This window comes from Talpa europaea, assembly GCF_964194135.1.
Source record: "Talpa europaea genome assembly, chromosome: 6".
Lineage (NCBI taxonomy): Eukaryota > Metazoa > Chordata > Mammalia > Eulipotyphla > Talpidae > Talpa > Talpa europaea.
The window spans coordinates 108,609,807-108,625,309 of NC_140072.1; positions in this window are offsets into that span (position 1 = coordinate 108,609,807).

The window sequence follows — 15,503 nt, forward strand, 5'->3', positions numbered from 1 at the left end:
GCGCTCAACCTGCTATACCCCCGGGGAGGCCCCATCTTCTCATTATTATAGAGAAAGAGGAGTTGATTGGGGCCGTGCCTAAATCACTTGTAACGTTCTACATAGGGCAGGTGTGTTCCAAGTTTTCTTTTACAATGGCTTCAGAAGAATTTATGTTGCCAACTGAACAAATATTTGTTTAGAATGAATAAAACAGTTTTTTTTTGTTTACTCTTAGTCATCATAAGGAATGCTATTTGCCCCCTGGAATCTAAGAAAGATGTGTGGAATAAAACTTGTAGCTACTAATTTCCTCAAATATTGAACTCAATTTTTTATATATAATCTTAAGCCATTTTATTCAGTATTTTATTTGTAAGCATTTTGTTTTTTAACTAGGAGAGACTGTGTCAATTATAGAATCTACTATCTCATTTGGAAGATAACTAAATTGTATCATTTTAAATGTAAGTGGAGGCTTAAATTTGGCATTTCATTCTTAAATAATTTGTAAATTGTTTAGGTAATGTAATTATCCTAGGTAATGTAATTATTAAATCAATACAGTATAGCATTAGATTTTCTTGGAAAGACTGTATATCCAATAGAAATATAATAAATTTAGAAAAAATAACTTTTCTAAGATTTTAAAAGTGGAAGAATATTATTGTGCTGTTTTGCAACTGATTCATTAAAGGCATTTAAATTATAATAAGAAAGAAAAGTCATTTTATTTTCCTGTCAAAAAAATTTGATGGCATTTAGACACTGTGTAGATTGAAATGCTTTACCAGGGAAACCTAATTACTTGCTTCTCAAATTGTGTTCTAAAGAGCTGCTTTGACAGAAAAGTCTTGGGAGCTTGCTTGAAATCCAGAATCTCAGAGTCACCTTCAGATCACTTGAATCAGAATTGGTATTTTAACAAGATTCCCGAGTGTAAGAACATTAATTTTTGAGAATTTTGAATCAAAGTACTACCTTTATAAATCTAAAAACAGAAAAAAATAATATCTAACATTTACAGGATGTCCACTATATTCCAAGCATTGTTTGGAGACATATATGCAGATGGTTATTTTATTCCCAGAAATACTTACAAAGTTTTTGTTATTATCAAATGTTTATTTCTAAAGTGACAGAAGTGAGAAAGCAGAGGTCTGATTAAGGGGATCTGATGGAGTTTGCACAGTTAATCACTCATGATACTGATTATCATGGCAGCACATGGGAATCTGATATTCTTTTGAGAAAAATGTCACTTGATATTTTGTCCTTCAGGAAATATTGATTGAACATCTACTGTGTAAGAGACTATGCTTTACCTTCTGATGATTCAGAATGAAATAGAAGAAATAAACCCACAAGATTCCCTGCAACTTCACATCTTTTCTTTTTTTTTTTCCTCTTGAAGAAATACAGTAAGTAATGTGCCTTTCAATAGTGGCTAATACCTTGACATATGCTTGTTTCTTCATTGGTCCCTATTGCTGTGTAACAGATTACCTTCAAAGTAACAGTTTAAAACACAAATATTTGTTAGCCTTTACATTTTCTAAGGGTCAGGCATCTGAGAGAAGCTTAGCTGGGTGATTCTATATCAGGGTCTCTCCCTATTTTGCTGTCAAGGTGTGAGTTAGGCTGTAGCCTTTGAAGCCTTCCTTATAGGTTTCTCATCTGTGTTCTTTCACATAACCATTTAGCAGCAGGCTTCATTCCTCAACACACTGGACTCTCTAGGCAGCTAAAGTTCTGGCTTCCTCAAAATCTAGAGAAAGTGTGAGAGTAAGTGTGAAGGCAAGAACACCTTTTTTTTTTTGTAGTTCTCTTTTTTATTGAGGTAACTGTGGTTTACAATACTGCATATAATGCAGGAGAATATGTTCACACCTCTTCAGATGAATTTGGCCATGTCACACCCACCACCAACGCACATAATCCACCCCCATAGTCCATTGGCCACTCAGAACATTTTGGTAAATCACAGGCAGAGACTACACCAGAAGGCAGTTATCATTGGCGATCATTTTGGAAGCTGCTTACCATGATATTTTGTCTTGCAACTTGAGTTCTTCCTTCCCCTTCCTACAAAAACAGTGTTTCTTTGTATTTTATCATTCCCATCAACATAAAAACAATATTTAATATTATTCATTTCAGGGGCAAACACATTTTAGCATTCAATCTCCCTATGTAATATACATTATATATCTGCTACTTGTCATAACCAACTCTATAACTATTGATAGTTGCCATCAAAAATCCAATGTCAGGTTTGGCTGACTTTATTTCTTTCATCCCATTCTTACTAAACCCAATCAAAGCAGGCATTCACCTTATGAGTAATGAAATATGAATTTTGCCACTTATTTTTATGATGACACACAGCAGAAATTAAAAAAAAAGAGGTATTGTCTAACTATACTTCTCAGCATCATTTAAGGGAGTAGATCCATTTTCCTTTTCTTTAAACTTTCTCCTCTCTTGCCTTTTCTTGTCATCCTTGTCTACAACTGATTTCAGGTAATGACTCTAACTTATATACCCAAACCCGATATTTGGAGTTTTTCATAGTTTGATCATTATTTGCACTTCTTATTCTCCATTTCTACAATCTCCTCTGAAGAAAACACATCCATTTATATGTATTTAAATACTATGCAGATACTATGCACGCGAATCAGGAATATTTATCTCTGTGCCTTCAGTTCTCAGCTATGTTTTCAGTATATGCATTTTCCTTCTTGACAGCTCTATGAGACTAGCCACATAATATATCAATAATTTTGTAATCAATATGTTTTTTTCTTGTTTTTCTCTCTGACATTCCCATGTCTATAAATGGCAGGAGGTTTCACCCAGTGAGACAAACTAGGCATTTAAATTTCATTTGAGCCATGCCTCCCCGGTGGTGCAGCAGGTTAAGCACAGCACTGTGAAGCTGTCCACAGCCTCTGCAACGCGTGTTCGATTCCCAGCAGGCCAGGGAGAAACACACATGGCTCCGTAGACCTCTCCTGTTGTTTCGGTCTGTCTGTCTGCCTGTTCTGCTCCCTGCTCTATTTCTGATGAATCCTCTCACCCTCCCGTGCCTCTGGGCTATACTCCAGCTATTGTATGAATAAAAATTAAATCTTTAAAAAAAATTATTTGAGCCAGTCTGTCACAACTATTCACAACTCTATATCCAAAATAAATGTGAACTACATTTTCTTATTTAAATCTCCAGTGATTCCCTCCTAGCTTATATTTATTTCTGTTACTACAACACAGTATATCCTGTGTATATCCTCTATATAGCAGCCAGGGTGGGTTTTATGAAATATAAAATAGATTGTTATGTTTAAAATGAAATTTCAATATATTTCTTTTGGAATTAGGCAAGAGTTACCATATTAGTGCTTCCATGGCTGAGAAGTTTGTGTTATTATCAGGCCTCTGTCCACTGATCAATATCACCTACTTCTGTAGATATCCTGTACTTTTTGACTCATTATGTGTCAGCCATCATGTTCTTATCTATCTCAGTTTCACAAACTCATCAAAACTCTAGCTTTATGGTCTCCATACAGGTTGTTTAAATTTGCATTAAAAGCTTGCAAATTTTAGGATAAGAAAAAGAGAAATAGAGAAATAAAAAGGTAATTATAATCATAATATAGGTTTGTTAAATAATCCAGTTTCTTGAAATGAGTGTTAAAATATTCAGCCTTTTTGAAGAGAGAGCAGTGTGTCTTTCATGACTCAAATAATGGTCCAGCATATTCACAGTAGTGGAGCTTTATTTGAGGATATATGGGTAGTTCAAAACACTGGATGGGGAGGGAAGGTTGAGCTTAGCAAGGCCAGGAATAAGAATCTGGTAAGCTGCTAAAAAGTGATGCATAAACATTTTGAATTTATTTTTTTAGACTCATAAGATCTCTCCCTTAATTTTTAATACATATCTACATCATTATTTTAAACTTGTTTTTGAGTAATCTTTCATGTAAGATTCTCCCTGTGTTTTTGCATGTACAGTTCACAGACTTGCCTAGCCACAAAATAGAGATAAAACCCTCCACATCCTCTGTCCTAAGCAGATATGCACACCTTCTAGTCTGTACTTTATTTTATTTTTTTTAAAAAAATTTATTTATGCAGAGGCCAGAGATGCAGTGGGTTAGAGGATTCACCAGAGACAGAGTGGGGATCAGAACAGGCAGAGTGACTGAAATACACTGCTGAGGGAGAGCGGGGAGACAGGCGAGGTCTGCTGCACCATGTGGGAATCTCCCTGGCTGGCCGGGAATTGAACCAGTGCAGCAGAGGCTGCGGACAGCTTCACAGTGTTGTGCTCAACCCTCTATGCCACTGGAGAGGCCCGGAATATTTTTTTTTTTTTAAGATTTATTTTAGTATGCATTCAACAACTGTTGTATAGGCCAGTGCTCTGGGGGCCAGCGGTGGTGGGGGCTGAGAGGATTCACCAGAGATAGAGTTGAGATCAGAACAGGCCGGCTGACTGAAATACACTGCTGAGGGGAGCAGCAGCCGAGACAGGACAGGTCTGCACCATGTGGGTTAACTCCCTGGCTGGGGAAATAACTCCTGCTGTAGTGGCTGCCAATAGCTTCATTGTGCTGAGGCTTAACCCCCTGCATCACCAGGAAGGCCCTGGAATATTTTAAAAGAAATCCTTCTACTTTGTTTTTGTTTTTTTAAATGAGATGACACATGCTAAAAGTAGAGCTTACTTCATTTATTAGATGTTTGGAAAAGGGTAGCCAAGTAATTAATTTGCTCATATCAAGAAATCATAGGTTACAAAATAAAAACCATCCAGGTTTTAGAGACAACTTGTGAAAAAAATTCTAAATTCCCTCAATGCCAAAGTGACAGATTATAGAATTACTAAATGTAATATGTTTTGACTTCAACAAAGCTTTTGATTTTTTTTTGTATGATATATGTATTTTGAAGGTAGAAAATGTGGTTTGAGTAATTATATTGTCAGGATACAAGATTGCAGAATGACATGTAGTCATTCTTGGTTCAGTTCTGAATTAAGAGGGTAATATCTAGTGCCTATCAAATGGTGATCTATAAGCCAAAGATCTCAGGTCAATATCACCAAGTATCCTTTAATCTGTAGTGTTTTTTTTTTTTTTCTGTGTGTGTGTGTGTGTGACTTGTATGTGTGTGTTGTGTAAGGGAAGTAATAGTAGTAAGAAAAAGTTTTAAAACTATCATTTATGGAACAGTATGTCTCACCAACATACCTGCCCTTTTTTCTCAAAAGATTGGTATTTTTATCTCAATTGTTGCAAGAGAAACACCCAAACTTCTGAAAGCAAAGTGGACTAACAATGATCACATCAATAGAACATGAAAGACTGAGTTCAAAATTAGGTCTTCCTGATTCAGAAAATGATTTTCACCATCATGCCTTTATCATCTTCTAAAGGATATAAAATGGTACAAAAGACTTGTGTTCACTCTTGATCTATGTGTAGTACCAATTGCTTGTAACTCTAAATATTTTGTATGAATCACTTCCAAATACTTCCTTGACTCAAACAAGTCAACAGGGGATAGCTTATAAAATAAAATCAGGGGCCTCCCCTGGTGGCGCAGCAGTTGAGCACTGGGTTGCAAAGCTGCCTGCAGCCTCTGAAGCACCGGTTCCATCCCCGGCCACTGAGCGAGGGTCCCACAAGGCGAGCAGACCTCTCCTGCTGCGCCCGCTGCTCCCCTCAGCAGTGTACTTCCTCAGTCTGCCTGTCTGTTCCCCGCTCTGGCTCTGGTGAATTCTCTCACCCTCCCACGCTTCTGACTATACCCAGTGCTTGTATAAATAAATAAATAAATCTTTAAAAAATAATAAAATAAAATCAGGGAACAAACGTCATGTGGTGGATATATATTATATCAATTCAGCTGAGTTTAAATTATTTTTACCAGAATGTCCTTCTGTGCAGATTCCAAGGTAACTCTAGACCATGCTTTGTTTGATATTTGGAAGGCAGAAGTAAAATAGCAGTTTTACTACAGAGTGGAGCTGCTCTTGGTCGCTCAGGCTTGGATTGCTTAGCTTTACTCACCTTGATGACTGCTAACACAGGGTAGGTTGGCAACAATTCCAGCTTTTGCTGTTCTCTTGGAGCAGGTATCATTTAAGGTCATCAGTAAGGCAGCCAGATTGTCCTAAAAGATAAATGGGAGCTTGGGGATAGTGAGAGACCAACAAGGATCATTCATCCTCAAAAGTACCAATTTTTCCTTCCTTCTCTTTTTTCCTTCTCTACCATCTGTCTGCTTCACATCAGGTTTCCACAGACACAAAAGAAATGACCACAGGTAGTTTAATCAGTTCCCATGACTGGCTGAATATGTACCTTATTTTATACACCTCCTCATGGTTCTATTTCAAAGTATGACTGATACCACATTTTGGACAAAATTTTACAAATTTTGACCTGATCAGGAGGATAGAGAATTGGCAGATATTTGACCTTAGTTGAAACGTTAAAAATATATTTTAGAATAAAATCCCAGCTAATAAATATGGAAGAAATAGAATAAGGAAAGCACAATTTTATAACCCCGAATTAAATAATTGATTCAGGTAAAGATTGTTAGATGAGGAAATTTTAATTGACATATTAGGGAGGAATTATGGTGGGGAATTTAGAGTTGGCTGTTCCTGATTGAACCTGATCCTGAACCTGAAATTAGACATATTTGCTTTTTTTATATTGTGGAATATGAAGCTCACATTTGTAGTCATGATGTATTTTTATACAAAATGTTAAAGGTCTTGAAATAAAACCTTTAAAATTTCTAGTTTATGAGAAACAGAAAATGGAAGAATATGTAAAATAGCATCATAAGAAAATAGAAAATTAGAATGTGAGACATTCTCTGAGATACTTGCATACTTTCCTCAACAAGTCAATGTCATGGAGGAGAAAACACTTAACAGCTAGAAATTTAAAGGCACTGTATGCACCTAATTTATAAAGCTCCTGATTTGATAAACAAATGTGAAATAATAATAAATTTGAGACTACTAGATAAATCAATAGGTAATGGATAATGAAAGATTATTATTAATATTTAGTTGTAATTTTATCACTGGTTTTGCAAAGAAAGAATTTTTTGATTTAAAAAATGCATAATGAGATATGTAAGGTGGAAAACATAAGGTCAGAGATTTGAATTTTCTTAAAGTACACAGTCAGCAACAACAAATGCTAGATGAAGCAAACTAGTTAATGTCTTGAGAGTCATTGTATCTGCTGTATATACATTAAATCATTGTCCTATTCTTTTTACTGTCTTTCTACATGTGAGGAATTTTAAAATAAAATTTTTGAAACCTAGAAAATACTGTATATTAACTTCAGAAGGAGACATAAAAGAAACCAGTAGACGTACCTGTGCCTTTATAATTATTCAGGGTTTGCAGAAAAAAAACAGGATAGATAAGCTTCAAATAATAGAAGTGGGTTAGGATGCAGACTTTACAAAATAAATTATGTCTCCATTTATTCAATATCAAAGAACAAATTTTTTAGCAAAGATATAATAGTGGAAAGTTAGAAATATGACTTTAGTAGATAAATTAAAAAAATTAATTTGTATCCTTTTAAATTTCCTATATTAAACATACCGTTCAAGTGCTTTTAAAAATATTTTTATTGCTAAGGTACAAACATTGCAAATACAAAATTTAAAAAGTTCTTATCATATTGCATATATACATATATATACCACATATACCTATCATGTTATATAACCTAAATATGTATATATATAATGTATATTTATATGTCATTTAATTAACAAGATGATACCCTCATTTTTGTAATACTTTGAGATTTTTTTTATAGGTAAGTCTCATACCCTCTAATGAATGATTGAAGGGTTAAAGTAAATTTACAAAAGAATCCATGGTTTATACAACAGGGGAATAAAGTGCCTGATTCGTTTTTGCTTTTTTGCTAGTTTAGTGTGGCACTTGCAATGGCTACTTTTCTACAATATTTTTCTATAGACATGATTCTACTAGGTGTTTTGATGAAACATAAGTGCAGCTGTTCTGAAAATTTGTTGTTATTTGAAACAGAAAGAATAAGTTGTTGTACAGCTCTAAGTTCCTGATTCACTGCTGCAACTCTGGGTCACGACCATGACATGTAGAGGGATCATAAGAAGGGGAAGAGATGTGAGCCAAGCCAAATGTTTTCAAAATAGCCTTGAAAATGCTGCTAAAAAAAAAAAAATCTGTGTAGCAAATGTTTATGTCTATGCTCCAGGCTGTTTCAAATCTGTTAATAAAATTAGAGGCATTTTTTTTTAATTTTGTATAAAATAAAGAAAAATAACATTTCATATTTTAACCTAGATTTGCTTTGATGATAATAAAACCCTTTCTGTACAAAGTTAGTGCATTGGCTGTCATAGACAGCATATAAAATCATCCCTAATGGTGACCTACCTTGGCTAGATAAATTACTCATCTGTTGATGTGGTTCAGACCTATTAACTCATTTCTAATGAATAGAATATAAGAGTGATGGTATATCATTTCTAAAATAAGGTTACCAAAGGACTCTGGCTTCTGTCTTGGGTGTTTTATTTTGCTTTTTAGTTTGTTTTCTCTGAATTCAGTCAGCTGCCAATTGCTAAATGTCCCACTGAGAATGCAGAATGGTGGGGGTTCCAGTCAGCAGCCATAGAACAACTGAGACCTTCAGTCTACAAAATCATGAAGACCTGATTGCTGCCAATAACCATATGAAATGGTTTTAAAAAAGAATCTTCCCTAGTTAGTCTTTAGATGAGACCAAAGGCCCAGCTAATACCTTGTTTGCAGTCTTCTATGAGCTCTTGAGCCAGAGTCATAGAGTTAAACCAGACCTAGATTCTGAAAATAAAAAATATATGATATTATAAACAATTATTCTAAGATACTAAATTTTAGATAAATAGCTAACTACTAATGCATTATTGTTCCTAATTACATATTAACCAGTGTTAAGAGGTCATTTTAATTGGCAAACATTAGTTTTCACACCTCTTTATTTTTTATGTCCTAATATTTAGAGAACATAGTGTCACACAGTAAACTTATTTCCAAGTTACCCAACACAAAATTTTTGAAGTTTAGTGACTTATTTTCATGTGGCCAAGATCAACTAATTGTTCATAAATCTTATCTTTATTTATCTTCCATTTTTACTTGGTAAAAAATACCAGCCCCAGATGGTATCTAATTTCTAGTCTTCATTGTATCTCGTTATGGTCTTTGCCGTGTTGTTAAATTTTTGGTTGATGGTTATCAGAGTGAGGTTGACTATTGTTAAATAAACACACAAACAAAATGAGTCCTTCCTAAGAATCTTTTCTTCACCTGATTCAGAAATTTCAAAGTAATTAATTAAAATTAACCACAAATTCTCTGATGTTCCACCTATTGAAAGTTTGGGTCTAACACCGTCCTTTTGAATTCAGGCCAGGTTTAGTGACACGGTTGACCAATAAGATACGGTAAAAAGTGACATTTCACACTATAGAGGCTAGATTAAGACATTTGCCTTTCCTGTTAGGATTTCTTAATATACCCTCTCTGGGAGAAACAAGTGACTATGTAAGAAATCTGACTACTTTGAGGCAGCTATTTTATATGTAAACCAGACTACTTATATGGACAGGTCATGTGGGGAGAATAATTTCCAGTCTGTCTCCAGCATTTTTGGTCATCCCATCTCATACATAAGAACCAAGATACCTTTGTATGGATCCAGGCACAGACAATAAAATGTAAGAGAAAATTATAAATCATTGTTCTGAGTCACTTAATTTTGAAGTTATTTCACAGAGCTGTAGTTTAGAGGAAAGCAAGGTCACAAGTTGAAAGGCAGATAGTCTCCTTAATGACAACTTTAAAAGTTGTCAAACCAGGAACCATATAAATGAAAAAAGAATCTGTTTCTTTAGTCAGTGTTTTTATCTTAACTAAATATTTCTTAGAATTGAATCTCTAGTTTTGGGGCAGATTTTTTTAGGCAGAGAGAAATGCATCTAATGAAACTTGGTTTTAAGCGGGTCTTAATTTTTATAATATTTGTTAGTATATTTGACCAATGAACATTTCTTTGTCTTCTTTTTCAGTTCAGGGTAATAACTTGAAAGGCCAACAACAAAAAACAAGCCTCCAGCCAAATAAATCCGATTATATAAAAATAACCTTTCAATGATTTTTAAAATACTTTAAAACCAATGGGACATTTTTCCTCTTGGTGAAATAATTTTAAATCCTGCAGATTTCATCACATGAATTTTCTTCTTTGTCACCTGAATTTTTCATTATTTAAAAATATTCCAATATTGAAATATGGTGTCCAAAATTTTAAATTAAGGATAGCAATTCCTATAGAATTAGTTGTCCCACCCATACATAATTACACATATATTTACCTTGTCTAAAGTTATATTTATGGTTTTGTTGTTTTGTCCATGACTCAATATGAACAGAAAATAATATGAACAGGTAGCTTGTCTTTTTAAGATGTATTAATACTTTTCCTTCAATTCTGAATTTATTAAGATATTTTTAAGTAAATTTTTAATTTGTTATTCATAAAATGTATTTTCTTAGATGGTATTCTTTATGAAAAGTTCTTTTTGAATAACATTATTCTTATGCAAGCAATCTATGTCTACCCACTTTCTATTATATACTAAGATTGGCATTTTTCTATGACCATCAACCAAATTATAATCAAACTATTGAAAAAAACTGACCTAAATACATTGATCTGAGATCCACTACTAAAGAAACTAGTTTGATGACAATTTTTGCACAACACAATTTGAATGTTTTTTTTTTAATTAGCAATGTAAAAATGATAGTATTATTGAAATACATGAATTGGCAATGATAAATAACTTTCAACATGAACTAGACTATTATTATTTTTATAGGAAAAGCATTTCCTCTTTGTAGCATGATTCTAATCTTCTATTATGAATTCCACTTTGAATGTCAAAACAATTCCCCTAAAGTCTGTAGCACTTAAATAATTTAGATTAACTTTAAATTGTGCTTTACTTTGCAAGTCCAAAATCACAGTCACAACCTTACTGGAAAGCTTATAAAAATTTGAAATGCTCTAATAATTTTAAATCTTGTAGAAGCCTGGTACCTTCCAAATTGTAGTGCTAATAAAAAAATTAGCACTGAAATTTAAATCTCCACGAGCAATGCAGAATGACTTAAAATTATTGAAGCTTTTCAATTTTTTATGAGCTTTCTATATGGGAGTGAATCAAGAAGCTTCTTTAGGAGCAAACCATTCATTCTAAAACACACAAAAAGCACTGTCAGAACTGAAAAATTTTCTGGAGCAAATACTTGTCTTGTTTGTCAAATGTAATATGAAGACAAACAATCAGCAGCCCATGTTTAAAGATATCTTTCATGTGAGCCTTCTGAGAGACAATTTTTTCCCAACTTACTATCCAATATTCCACTGAAGTCAGGATCTGTACTTCAGAGAGATAAAGATGGTGAATTAGGAGAGAGGACTTCCAGGAAATTTATATACTTTTAGGGCATGAGAATCGTGACCCTAAATCATCTTGTATGGACCCATACGTCTTCTCCAAGTCCCAAGCCCATTGAACATGCATTAAAAGTTTTCAGCACAGGGTACATGAGCATATTTTCTGAGAAGTGGAACTATCTAGTCTTTTTACCCTGAGGAAATGGGTGTCCTGTTGCCTGTGAGTGCATTCTCATTAGCAAAGCCAGATCTGCTGGTTTCAACACTGGAAATAGTGGCTTTAAGAGGGTCTATTTTTCTCTCCTTACAAGTTCATAGGGTATCTCTCTTTCATGAAATTTTAAAACACAGTAGAACTGTCTCCTTTATGCAGGGAAACATGGACTCTATTTCTACTGTCAAATGGACTCATCTTTCCTATTCCCAGACACAGCAGAAAGCAGTTAGAGAGAAAAAGTTTTCTTTATTACTGCTCATAAATGTGGATCTACATTCCTTGTAGGAATTACCTTCCTTTGCTTTAGCTCCTGGATGTCTTCATTTAAAATGAAACAAGGGAGCTTCCTCCAGTGGCGCAGCGGTTGAGCGCTGGGCTGCAAAGCACCACAGAACTCTCCTGCCACCCGCTGCTCCCCTTAGCAGTGTGCTTCGTCAGTCTGCCTGTTCTGTTCCCTGCTCTGTCTCTGAATTCTCTAGCCCTCCCACACTTCTGACTGTATACAAAAATAAATCTTTAAAAAATAATAAAATGAAACAAGGGATAATTTTGAAAACTTCTGTTCCAGAGAGTTGTGATTATGCTCTAAATTTTTAAATAAAATGCTTTTTTAAGGTATTAAAATTACCAAGATCGCTAAAGTCTGTATTTTGGTACATTTCTATTATAAAAACACGTTGACTACAAGAAAATGACTGTTTTCTAAATACGTGAACTTTTTTTTAAAAATTTATTTATTTACACTTTTTTTTTTAAAAGGAAGGTATGCTTCAGGCTTTATCCCCCAGGAAAGAATAATTTGTCATATTTACAACAGTGCTTGAAATTTCAAAGTTCTAAAAATACCTACTTAATTAAGAAGTAAAAGTACTGTACTTTCCAGAGATTTCTCTTAATTAGCTGCATTTTAATGTGTTTGTGGTATATGGTGTGTTTGTGTGTGTGTGTGTGTGTGTGTGTGTTTGAGAGAGGAAGTGGGAAAGAGGGAGGCTGGGGGTGGGGGAGAGAGAAAAAGACAGAAAGAAAGTGGCTAATGGTAAGGATCTCAGAGCTCCGGTCTCTATTGTGTAAGTTTTCATATTCTTGTATGTTCTGACCATGATTTCACTGCTGACCATGACCTTTACTTGGCAATACAATGCAAACCACAAATTTATGCATTGTCTCTTCTTTTGGACCACCAAGAAAATTTTTTTTCTCTTTTTTTCATTGACTTCCAACAATTGAATTCCCAGGATAGTAGTAGCACAGGCTACTTTATCATTAATTTCCTATTTATTTCTTAGCTAACTAATTTCAAAAGTGCAGAGAGGTTATGTGGTTTTCACGGAATGGCTGCACTCAGAAATCCAGAAGATTTTGTTAATTTGGTGCATTCCCAAATTATCACAATGTATCATTCTTTCTTAACCCCATTTGCTGACTCTCACCTGTTGAATGTCCCTTAATAACCCAGAGTTTTTTTTTTTTTAGTAGAAATACAATTTATAAGAAGGAAAAATCACATATATTAGCTTTTCATTCCTTAGAGTTTTTGGCAGTTTTATATGCTTATTTAAATGCTCTGATGCGATAGGGAAAATCTCCTTACCACAAAAATTTCCCTTGGGTATCTTTTCATTGATCTCACATTCCCCACCCTCATCCCCAGAAAATCACTAGACTTTATATAAACAAAATCATACAATATGTAATCGACACCACTCTTCTTTTGTTCACTATCAAAACAGCGCCTTCTTGTAAAACTACTCTGAAAATAAAATTGGGTAAAGCATGTATGCGTATCTCAGTGCAAACTCTAAGTGTTTAAGAAGTGCTATTTATATAACTCTGTTAAGTCTAGAGTCACTATGTTTCCATTTTAACTGAAGCTAAAACCAAAAAGTGGCAAAGATTGCATATTTGAAAGAAAAGTGCCAGATGAAATGTAAGATCAGAAAAGATGAAAAAGTGCATTTGTGTGACTTTTGACCTCATATCTTCATTGCAAAAAGTTAAAAAGTTAAAAAGAAAAAGCTAACAGTAATTTTTTTTAAAAGATTTATTTATTTATGCATACAAGAGCTGGGGTACAGGACAGAGGTGTGAGGCATGAGAGGACTCGCCAGAGACAGAGTGGGAAATAGAACAGGCAGATTGACTGAAACACACTGCTGAGGGGAACAGTGGGCAAGACAGGATAGGTCTGCTGCGCCATGTGTGTAGCTACCTGGTGGCCAAGGATGGAACTCGTGCTGCAGAGGCTACAGATGGTTTCATAGGCTGTGTCATAACCCCTTGTGCCACCAGGGAGGCCCACTAACAGTAAATGTTTTGAAGAAGCACAAACATACTGAAGAAGAAAGAAAAGAAAAGAAAAAAAGCAGTGTATTGAGAAGAATTTTGTTCTGATACTGAATAAGAATCTGTCTTTGGGGAGTTAGTGCACTTACTTTGAAGAGGAGACCAGGTAAGGAAGGTTAATACTGGGTGCCCTATATGAGTTTAGGACACCTTGGAGGGGGAAGTTTCCATATGTCTATGGGGAAATCTCTGAGTTATAAACATTTGTCATGACCAGAATAAACCCATATCTTACTAAGAAAGGCCTTTTCTGTCTCTTTTTTCTCTCTTCCCTATTTTGACTCTTGAGGGGTCATTCAGAACTCATGATCAGGAGATAAGGGTAGATACAGGCAGAGGAAAAAAGATCTGTCATCCATGATATCTGCATTGCTCACAAGCATCCAGCTTAAAGGGATAAGGTGTGTATTTGACTTCTCATAAAATTTAAAGTTCCATCATTATATGCATAAATTTATTTTTAAATATTTAGTTCTAAAAGAGAAAACTTGCCTAATATTTCTTTAACTATAATTTTATTATTTTTAATTAGATATGAGAGAGTGTTTCATACTTGATAATAATGGATAACTCATGTACCCTACTTTAGATTTTATGCAGAGCCAGGGAAAAATGAGTTTCAGAGTTAGTTTAAACTATAAAGAAGAAGGGGAAGAATGCTTACTATTGTTATTTGGGTCTGTTGGCTTCCTGTGGCTGTCTTCTATGTATCATTCAAAATATTGATCCAATGTGAACTTTTAGGCCATTTCCTGTACCCCATCAAATTTGGAATAGGTGAACTTTCAGGGAAATCACTGCACCTGGTGACAAAATCTAACCTGACACTATCACTTTAAATTACACTTACTTTCTTTGTTATTGACATTGAAAACTTGAGAGAAAACATGCTTTAATATTTGTATGTGCAGGTCCTAGAATGTGCCTAGCTCTGAAATTACAGAAGTTTTGGTCTTATGAATAAATATATGAATCAAATGATACCTATGTGGAGTCCAGTGAAACTATATGCAAACTTAGTATGAAGTTAATAACAATTCTACATGAGCACAGTTGATTTTTTTTTGTCTGCTGTTATTTCTGTTGTTTGTATGAAATACTAAAACTATGTTTCATAATGCCTTATATTTGCAAAATACAGGTTCAATATCAAGTTCTCTATAAAGGGCTTGTTGTTAATAAGCTAATATGTGTTTATAATACTGTTTATGATTCAGAAATACAGGTTCACTTCTGCAAGTGAATGATTTTGTTTTAGAGCATTCACAATTGAAGTATGCATTACCCTAATAGGATATTTTTCTATCTAATGTCATTACTTTATTAACAAAATTTTGTGTGTTGTACTAATAATAAATGACTAAGTTATAATTTTTAGAAGAATATTTGTTAATAAAATTACTCCTCAGCCA